The following is a 10,879-nucleotide window of genomic DNA, read 5'->3' as shown; positions in this document are numbered from 1 at the left end:
GTCTTGCTGGCTCGGGCCCTAATGCAATTATATCTACCCATGATGATATTACAGCCTCTGCACATGCATGTCAAAAGGCCATTGTGTGTATTAGAGGGCCATTGCTATGGTTACAGAGCATGAAAATACACGACACAGCCCCCCTCGGAACACCCAGAGTGTGTTCCGAAACTAAACGACAGACAGAAAAACTACATCAACCCATCAACTACATCAACAACATCAACACATCAACACATCAACACATCAACACATCTCGGTAGAACCTCCACACAGACCAACCCAGGACCAGTACTATGAACCAAAGATAACACATACAAAAAATAGAAAACAACCAATAATAAAAAGAATCTTGTAAATAACAATCACAATTAAACCAAACTCAGTTCATCATGCATAATACAAAAACTGAGATACAGAAATTTCCAACGACCGATGTTTCCCTCGTCCTCGAAGCGGCAGGGTCAGAGGTTGCTAGCACATGGCCCCAGTTGGAGAACAGCCTTTACCGCTGTCTCAGATTGATAACACTTTCATAGCCAGGAGCTTCCATTGTCACGTAACCATTACATCACTTCACAAGAAACACACCCTCCGGGAGTTGAAGCTCCGTACCAGGATACGAGAAAATGACACCACCTATACAAGACGCGGCCCCTAGCTGACGAATCGCGCTGCCCTTGAGCCGAGATTGTATGTCAATACAGGTTGTAATATTTACGAGAGGCATGACTTTAAGCTGCGTGGTGCCTTTCTGCCGTCTGGTAGTATTGGTATCATGTAATTTCATTTGAGGCACCATAGCACAATCAACAACTTTACATTTCAATCCAGAAATAACAACTGAACCTCTCCACCGTGTAGAAGTCACACTCCCAGAACATGACAGATGAGGACTCAATGCAGTACCATTCAATTGAACGAACATAGCTTGGATAATATATATCTTCTTCGGACCTGTTGGTTGTGACAAATGTGTAAGCCTATCAATAATAACCTTCCCCACACCGCTAGGCCTATGGTGTTTGTTAACTGCTGCTGTCAGACGTTCCAACACACCAATATCCACACCTGCATAGGAAGAATTTAAAGGAACCAGAATCGTGCTGGGCTGACAAGAAGAGCTCTGGTTCTTGCCCTGTAAAACAAATTGGGCTAAACCCTGCCAATTATAATGAAACCATTCTGCTTTAGTTAACGGTATGGGGAAAAACATAGGAGCAGATGTACTTACAGGGACCTGTTGACAAATCCAGCAATCAGAATAATTCATTTTTGAAGCAAAATCTTTCATGATACTAGTGGCAGAATTAGGGTGGGACCGTGTCCCCAGGTGATTAGAATCATACAACAAATAATCGTCAGTAGCGACTACAATCGCCTTCGTAGAAGCCTTTACAGCAACATTTTTAACCTTTCCTGGTAACTCAACTGGAAAAACATATTCATGCACAAATTCCTTACAGTCCAACAAAAAGTGGTGTGGAAAGTCAGGAGTGTTCCTACAAACTTTGTCCTTGAAATTGTTGGATTTGTCAAACACCTGTTCACCGATATTACGTCTAGCACACCAATACGAGTTCACCTCATTGTCAGCATTAGTTAATGTCACAAGTGTTGACACTAACTGCTGTTTAAGTGTAATATATCTGGCATCCAGTAAATACCACTCAGCCGCTTCAGTCGAGGCATAGATCAAACAATCATCAACAGTACAACGTGAATGTGGGCAAACAAAAGCTCTACCTTCTGTGATCATTCTTCTCTGACGTCCAGGCATAACAGTGTGTGAGTGAAGTGTAACATTGTCCAAAGAAGTCAATGGGGTAGGAACACTAAGGGGTATATTAGTCTCTGAAACGGCATGGCTTGAGTTTCCTCCTAATTGGCCTCGGTGTATCACGGGATCTGTCTGGTTGGGGTGTATCACTGACAGGTCTGTGTCTCTCAATGGTACCTTGGTCCGGGCAGCCGCCCGGGTTGCTGACATCTCCGTCTGGAGCATTGTCAGGGTCGGAAGGGGTGACAACAGGGGCAACACCAGGCTTGGTAGAACCCCCAAGAGGGGTGTCGCAGTCACTGGATCCTTCACGATCTCCATTGGCCCACTCATCTCTGGGCTGGACAGGGTCTGGGACGAGGCCCCCGGCATCATCTGCATCACGGCGCAGATACTCACCAACATCTTCGTCAGCCTGGATGTCCAAGCTGTGGACTTCCTCGTCCCCAGGGGTCTCCTCACCATCCTGCTGAGGCTCTCCCTCATCGTCCTCATTGGGTGCCTTGATGCAGTGATGAACGTGATACCAGGTGGGGGACCCCTTGATTTGGATGGCAGTCCCAGTGCACCGAACGACCTCGTATGGTCCTTCCCGTCGAGCCTCATGCCACTTCCGTCTGTAGACCTTCACGTATACTTTGTCACCCGGTTGCAACGCGTCCTTCCTCTCCTGTGCGTTCACCTCCTCTTCACGTTCCTGTTTGTGGAGCACATAAGAAGAGATACTCTTTTGCCGGTTAGTCATGTACTGTACATAGGCTTTCATGTCACTCTCCAAGAGAGCCAAACTTGGCCCTTTCCCACTGGTTCGTGCACAGGGAGCTGTCATTATTCTCCCCATAGCCAGTTCATGGGGAGTCAAGTGCAGCCCTCGAATCTCACTGGAACGACAGGCCATCAATGCAAGAGGGAGTCCTTCCACCCAATTAAGACCTGTATGCTGACAGACCTTAGAAAGACGGTTCTTAAGGACCCCGTTCATCCTCTCTACCATCCCCTGGCTTTGAGGTGAGTAAATACACCCAAATCTCTGCTTGATTCCCAACTTTTGTAGTATAAGCTTTACCGTCTTATCCACAAATTCCTTACCATTGTCTGACGCTATCCTATCTGGAATTCCAAACCTAGGTATGAATTCCCTGCATAGGAACTTTGCTACAGACTGAGCATCCTTTTTTCGAGTGGGGCATGCTTCTACCCATCTGCTGAACCTGTCCACTACAACTAACATGTACCTGTATCCTGCAACAGGACGAATCATGTCCACATAGTCAATCACCAAATGTTTCATTGGCCCGTTTGGGGTAGGGATATGCCCAGTTCCCACTGGTATTCCAGGTCTGATATTGTTTTTCAAACAGACCACACATTGACCAAGGATATGGTCTATTTGTTCCAATAAATATGGAGCCCAAAAACCATATTCCTTGGTGATCTTGCGTCTTACCTCCCCCCTGGCCACATGTGCTAATCCATGGGCTTCCTGTATCAGCATGCCTAATAAATCTGGGGGTGCCACAACCAGTCCCTCATGATTTCTCCATAGACCTGTGTCATCCTGACTAGCCCCCCTTGTTAACCATAGGTTTTTGTCTAGCGCATTTGCCCCACTCTGTAACATCAACAAATCCTCAAGCGTGACCATGCCCTGTAACTGTGCTTCATGTGTGACCAGCAGAACTTTACCCGCTTTGTCTGCTCCTGTAATGGCTTTGGCTGCATCATCTGCAGCCCTGTTACCTTGTGTGACATGTGATGAGTCAGATCTGTGTGCGGCACACTTCACTATGGCTAATTCCCTTGGTTTCATCATGGCTTGTAACAGCTTCATGATTTGAGCGTGGTGCTGAATAGGCGAACCATCAGTTTTCTTAAAACCCCGTCCCTTCCATACAGCTCCATGTAGATGACACACATTATGGGCGTAGGCAGAGTCGGTGTACACTGTCACTCTTCGTCCGGTTCCCAAGTTGCATGCTTCTGTGAGGGCAATCAACTCAGCCAACTGAGCTGAACAAGGCTGAGGAACAGCCTCGGCTTGTTCCACAATGAACCCTGAATTTTGGGATCGGACTATGGCATACCCAGCACGTAAACTTTCTCCTACCCGGTAACAAGATCCATCAGTCCAATACTCAACGTCAGCTTCCTTTAAAGGCAAAGCTAGTAGATCTGCTCTAAGCTTAGAGTACCTCATAGCTTCCTTCACACAATCGTGTGGTTCCCCATCTTCTGGGGTTGGCAAGGTCTCTGCTGGGTTAAGTGTGTTACATCTTAGTAATGTTACATCTTCCCTTTCCAACATCCTGTAATAATTCCTAATCCTAGGCATCGTCAAAGTATACTTGCCTTGATTCAAAAGATTCCTTAGACTGTGGTGGCAGAGAATGGTAATTGGGTACCCCATTGTTAAGGTTGTTGCCTTCTCGTACATAAGATATGCCCCGGCCATTGCTCTGTAGCATGGCGCGAAACCCATTTCTACCTCTGAATATGCGACAGAGTAATAGGCTATGGGCTGTGGACTAGGTCCAATGCCTGTTGGTTGCGTAAGAACAGCGCAGGCATACTTCCCTTTGGCTGAAGAAGAAACATACAATCCAAATTCTTTGGAATAATCTGGAAGCGCTAAAGCTGGCGCTTCTTGCAATTTGTGTTTAATTGTCTCAAACGCCAAATCAGCTTCCCTTGTCCAAGTAATGCAACATTGGAGTTTATCACTACCTGTTTCCTTAATCATCCCCCTCAATGGAGCGACCAGTCTAGTGTAATCCTCCACCCATGCTGAACTATACCCAGTAATGCCCAAAAACATCATCATTTCCCTAACCGTTCGTGGTTTTGGAGCCTTCTGAATAGCTTCCAAGTGTTCATTAGTGACACTGCGATGTCCCTGTGTAATAGATTGTCCTAAGTAAGTTACCTTTTCCTGGCAATACTGTAGCTTCTTTTTAGACACCTTGTGTCCCTTCTCCGCCAAAACCTTTAACAGTTTAACGGAATCCCTGTGACATGTTTCTTCATCTGGGGCACAAAGGAGTATGTCATCCATGTACTGAATGGCAGTACTACTTATCGTCTGCCCTAACCCGTCTAAGTCCTCCTTCAAGACCTGATTAAAAACATGAGGACTGTGTTTGTACCCTTGTGGCATTCTGGTATATTGATAATGTTGACCTTTGTAGGTAAACCCAAATAACCCTTGACTTTCTACACTAAGAGGTATAGAAAAGAAAGCCCCGCATAAATCAATCACTGTAAATACTTTGGCTGTAGATGGAATCTGAGTCAACAGCACATGAGGATCAGGAACTTCAGCTGGATAGCTGACAACTACCTCATTCACAGCCCGTAGGTCATGTACTAGACGATATGAACCATCAGGTTTCGTTACTGGCAGAAGAGGTGTGTTACTTAACGGATATTGAGTTATCTTCAAGACTCCTGCCTCTAACAATCCTTTGATCTGTGGCTCAATTCCATCAATTGCTTCCTGTTTCAATGGGTATTGGTTTTTCCAAGGGGGTTTTGCACCCGGTATGAGTTAAACTCTCAATGGACGAGCTGATTTCACAAATCCAATGTCTGTACTGTTCTTTGCCCACAGGTCTGCTGGCACATTCTGTATCATTTCTTCTCTGAGGTCTTTTTCAGGTTGTACAGGAAGGATTAGCTGGTTCATTAGCTTCACAGTCTGCGGATGTCCTATTCCTTGAGCAGAGATCATCAGTTTTGTGAACTGTCCATCAATGCTCCTCCAGATAGCAGGGTTTTCTTTTGTCGTTACAAATCTGGCTTTTTCTGAGTCTGCCATCATTGCCCCTAAATGCTTCTGTTTATAGTGTTCAGATATCATAAGTGTCACATGAGGGATGCTACCCTCAATCTTATGCTCCTGATCTAGATAAGTGTCACTGTTTATCTTCATAGCCACTCCCTGAGGGCCTAGGATTATACAACTTGTACTAAGCTGTACCTGTTTTGGCTGATGCTTCAGCCACTCATCTGGGTTTGCATCTGCAACTTCTCTAAAATACTGGAGTGTACAATGCAATGGATCAGTAGGCCTTCTGGCCTCTGACATGTGTGCCAGGATATAATTGTCCCACATCCTTGCTGGTTCCATTAGGTCTGGGCTGAGCCCTCCCACCCAATACACCATAGATGCGTTGTTGTCCATCATGACAGACAGCTGTCTGTTCTCTTGTGGCACTGTCACCCGACAGCCGTCAGGTGTGCATTTCACTGTACAGTTCAATTGGCATAGTGCATCTCTCCCTAGTAGCCCTATTGGCGTGTGTTCTGATACAAGTATTGACAGATCTGCTCTCTGTCCTTTGTACTCTAAGCTTACAAGCTCAGTAGTAGGGATCAGCTGTTTAATTCCCTCGAATCCGATTGTCTTCACATATTTCCCAGACATAGGAAGGTGCGTGGCATCTTCAGGCTTCAGACAGGTGTAGGCTGCTCCACTGTCCACCATCAATTCTAATGGACGTTGGTTGACCGACACCCATATGGTAGGTTCATCTTCAGGCCTGTTTGTCACCACCAGCTGGCACCCCCCTCTCGGATCTTCTGGGCACCCCTATAGCCCAGCTGCTGGGCCTCCGTAGGGGTTCACCACTCCTGGAGCCGGTGTAGCAGGGGGCTTATATCTTCCTTTTTGTTTCCCCCCTGCGCCCCCCTGGTTCTTCTTCCAGCAGGTACGGGCTAAGTGTCCATGCTGGCCACATTGGAAACATGGTCCTGACATCTTCTTCCCGGCTGCGGTCCATCCCTCTTGTGGTGGTCCTTGGCCAGGCTGGTTGTATGGCTGGTACGGAACCACTTGCACCCCTGGTGGCCCCTGTGGGTATGGATACCCCCCTTGTGGCCCCTGTGGGTATGACTGGGGAGGGACAGTTTGCAGTTGCTGTGGCTGAGATGGGACCTGTAGGGCTATAGTCTGCACTCTCTCTCTGGTTTTCTTGCCTTCAGTCAATTGTACTTGAGTTAATTTTCTGAGTGAGTCTTCGTCTTGTGCCTTCTGTATCTGAATCTTCTTTCTAAATAATTCTACTTGGTGTGCTACGTTGTCTATATAAACAGCCTTGTTCATGTGTCGTAGCCCCACCACTTCTGCTAACTTGTTCTTAACTGGGGTAGGGAGACCTTGTTGAATCTTTTCCCTGATTATGGCTTTTTCTAACGGGTTATCTTCGGCATCCTTCCCTGTCACACTTCTCCATTGAGAGTGCACACGGGCTACAAAACCCCTGGGATTCTCATCTTCTCCCAGTGGCATCACAATGATATTGTCTGGGTGAATGTGAGTAGGGTATGTCTCTCTGATTGCCTTCCACAGCCTGCCTCTGTTTGCTGCGAAGAGCTCTGGGTCATAAACTGATGTACCGATATATTTATGAAGTCCTGCCTTCGTCAATATTTCCTGCATGGTGTCCAATCCTGTAATAAAGGCTAAGAGTCTTTTCAGGTCTCCCATTGCGGCCTGCGTCCCTGTCAGTCTCACGTCCATCTCGGTAGTCCATGGGTGACCCCCATCTTCTAGGACTGGGAGTTTTTCGATCACTTCAGACAGATCTGTATGACCCCAAGGACGATATTCTATCTTGTTATCTCGAATCAGCACCGGGAAGGTCCCCTGAATTTCCTCTTCCTCCGATGCCTTCCCTCTTGGTCTTAGGCCATAATTGCTTACTAGTGGCTTCGTTTTTTCGTCCCGCCTTGGTGTCGCTGTAGACCTTGGGAGGTTCGGCTGGGATGTATGATGTGATGTCACTTGAGCTACCTGTTCTAACAGTTCCTCTATCTGTCGTCTGTGACTTTCCTCCTCTCTTAGGCTTCTCTCTTGGAGTTTTCTTGCCCTCTTTCTTAACTCCTCCTTATCCTTTTTCACCCTTTCTTCCTCCTCTTCCTCCAACATCTTCTTCTTTTGCTTTAAGCTCTCTTTCTTCTTCTCTATCTTCAGAGACTCCTGCTCATCTTCAGAACCACTTTCTTCTTTTCCCTTTTTATAGCGTCTTGTCCCTCCCTGTTTTTCGGCCCTGGCTATTAGTTTTCTGATCTGAGCACTGTAACCTCCCTGTGCATTGCTGTCAGCACCTGAACATTCGCCATCACCTCCACTGCCATCTTCACTGTCATCTGTCTTGTTCTCTGGTTCGAAATCCACGGTCACTTTCGCTCTTCCCCTCTCTAGTACATTATCACCCTCATCTTTGATAGTGAAGGCTCCGTTCGTACTTAGGACGGGGACCTGAGGGTAGATCCGCTGAGAATTGTCCTCCAGTATCTTGGCATAGGGAGGAGGACTGGAGATTGGAGCTGTGTGTGAGAATGGAATGTTCACTTTCTCTTCCATTGCTTTGGCCAATTCATCTCTTTTTTCTGGATCCATGTGAGCTGTTTTCTCATTCCAAGCTAATGCTACTTTCTGCCCCTCTACCTTGAAGAGGTCTAAAATAGCTAACTCTAACCTGCGTTTCTCTGATCTAATCTTTCCTTTTTGATGCGCCTTATGTGCATTGATAAGTATCTCCAATGTTGCAATTAATTGTAAGTCAAAGGTGCCCTCTTCTGGCCATGGTTGTTCAATGTCTGCCCAACGAATATTCCATTTAGTTGACATTTTGCTAATCTCCTTAACAAGAGGATTCATTTTTTCCACTATAGCCACAGGGGATGAATTTGCTAATATTCCCTTATCTGTATTAACAGCCCTCACAATTTTACTGGGTTTGGCTCCCATGTCTGAAATATTTATACTGCTCAATATGCTGAAAGTATGCTATAAGGTGTACTTTTCTTACAACCCACCTTCTGTTGCCGTATCTGCTAAACAGATGCTAGTCCAACTTTTAACTGTGTCAACTGTCTACACAGAACATTACAATTCAGAACAACGGATTGTTTCAGTGGTATTGTGTATTATTGACTTAAATGTAATCTATGTGTGTGTGTTTTAATCTAAATGTTTTTCCCTTATTGTGTATGAATGTGTATCACTTAATTGCTCAATCAATACTAATTATAGTTCAGGTCAACTTTAATTATTAAACTACAAAGGCTGTTCAACACAATTATCAAATTACAAAGGCAGGTCACGCTCTAAGTCTTTCTGATCCACAAACCCTTGATTGATCAATCCTCAGATAGAAACTGTTCTGCTATTCTTTAATCAAAAACTGTGAAAAAGAACTTAACTTGAAATGAAAAGATGTAAAACACGAATATTAATTACAACCTGTAAAGAAATCGACTTGTTATTTGAAAGGAATAAAATGATTAATTATTAATTACAATCTGTAAAGAAATCGACTTGTTATTTGAAAGGAATGCATAATTAATTAGACTTAGTCATTGACACTTCATTGATGTAAACCTGTGAAAGAAAACGTTATCATTGGACTATTACAATCTGTCCACTAGATAATAAACATTACGTTCCAACATCTTATGTTCCAACAACAAGCAACCGACTTGTCTTATCGTGTTCCGTCCACTAGATGGCGGCAAGCAACCGACTTGTCTTATCGATTGCTTCAGACCACCCTGCCGTGATCTTCAAGTCACAACCTATTATTTTCTACAATCCATAAACAACTCAACTGTCAAGCGAAAGGAATGAACGATTAGTTAGAATTATTCATTATATAATCATATACATTGATTTAAAACCTGTGGAGTCAATTATCTGTTAACAAAAATGAATGGTTATTCAGAATGGTTTTCATTAGACAGTTGAATTATCCATAGACCGTAAAAAACAATAGGCCGTGAAAGTAATAGGTTGTCAAGGGGCTAACTCTCTTGGTGTAGTGGTTGCGCGGCCGGTTGGTATGCGGGAGATCGGGGTTCGACTCCCGCATGGAAGGATGGAATTCTCCGCTGCAGGAGTATGAAGTGAATGAATCAGCTCCTCCGTGTAAGATGGAGTCTATGAATGTTTTGACCGTAATTCTAAACTATTTAAAATACCCCGCTGATCAATTCACTTTATCTCTAACTTTATAAATATTACAATCTATGTGTAATGGATTCAACCTTATCCCATGAGATGAGCAATGCAATCGATCAAATTCAGCTTCCCTTGTAGTAGAAAGGATTTTCAGCTCTGTGTGCTCTGTGTCCGCTTTTGCAGAGCAGGAAGGGGGGGGCTCTATTGTTCTTGAAAACCCACGGCTTTGTTGGGGCCTGCTTAAAACAATCTCTTTAACACAACTTGTTTTCATAAACAATTACTTTTCACGACACCGCAATATCAAGATTATCTTTCAATGCAGTTAAACGTATTATTTCACTTTGTTCCTTCAGACCTCCCCTCTTCCCAGGGCGCAGTCTCAGGCTGGAACCCTTTCCGCTGAGGTCCTTTCCAAAGGACATCTCATCTCAGCCTCTCTGCTTCCCAGGCGTCTCCTTTTCAGAGCCCTGATCACAGAAAGCACCACTCGCCTACTAGCTGTACGTCACTTTCAGCTTATGGTGGCCTGACTGTACATTGAGCTGAGCGCTACTGCCATATCATATGGCCTTACGTTCTTGAGCGACCCAACCGGCCGGTGACCCAGTCGATAGCGACCCCCTGCCAATGTATAACACTGGCCCTGTAGCGGTGATTAGCCGCCCAGGTGGGAACCGACGGTCTGATCCCTAGCCCACTTTGCTATGGGTCTAGAAACTTTGACCGTTTACACCAGCCTTGCCTGTTCACGGGTGTAGCTTCCTCTCACATCCCGCTAGGTGTGGGCTGTCGCCCACGTACCACGCACTGCCCACACACCTACATGCGACAGCTGCGCCGACTAGACGGTACCACGGTAGTATGTTCATTCATACTTCATCAGACACGGGGGCCTTCAGTCCTCTCCCCAGCACTATATGAAATATTTTAACGTGCCCTCGGAACTTTGCAATTCCACCGCCGCCTGTTTTTGGCTAGGTTCGGGGTGCCTAATCCCCTGCCTAACCAAATGTTTCATTCTAATATTCTCTAATGCCTTTTTTCCACTGCCTCTCTCTCGAGAGGGACCTGAGCCTGCGGGCGTAAGGCTCGTCTGTAAGACGGCACTAAAGCAATTAGCTCTGCTTCACAAGGAC

This window comes from Nansenia antarctica, assembly GCF_963989245.1.
Source record: "Nansenia antarctica genome assembly, chromosome: 6".
Taxonomy (NCBI): Eukaryota; Metazoa; Chordata; class Actinopteri; order Argentiniformes; family Microstomatidae; genus Nansenia; species Nansenia antarctica.
Note: the sequence above shows the minus strand (reverse complement) of the source record.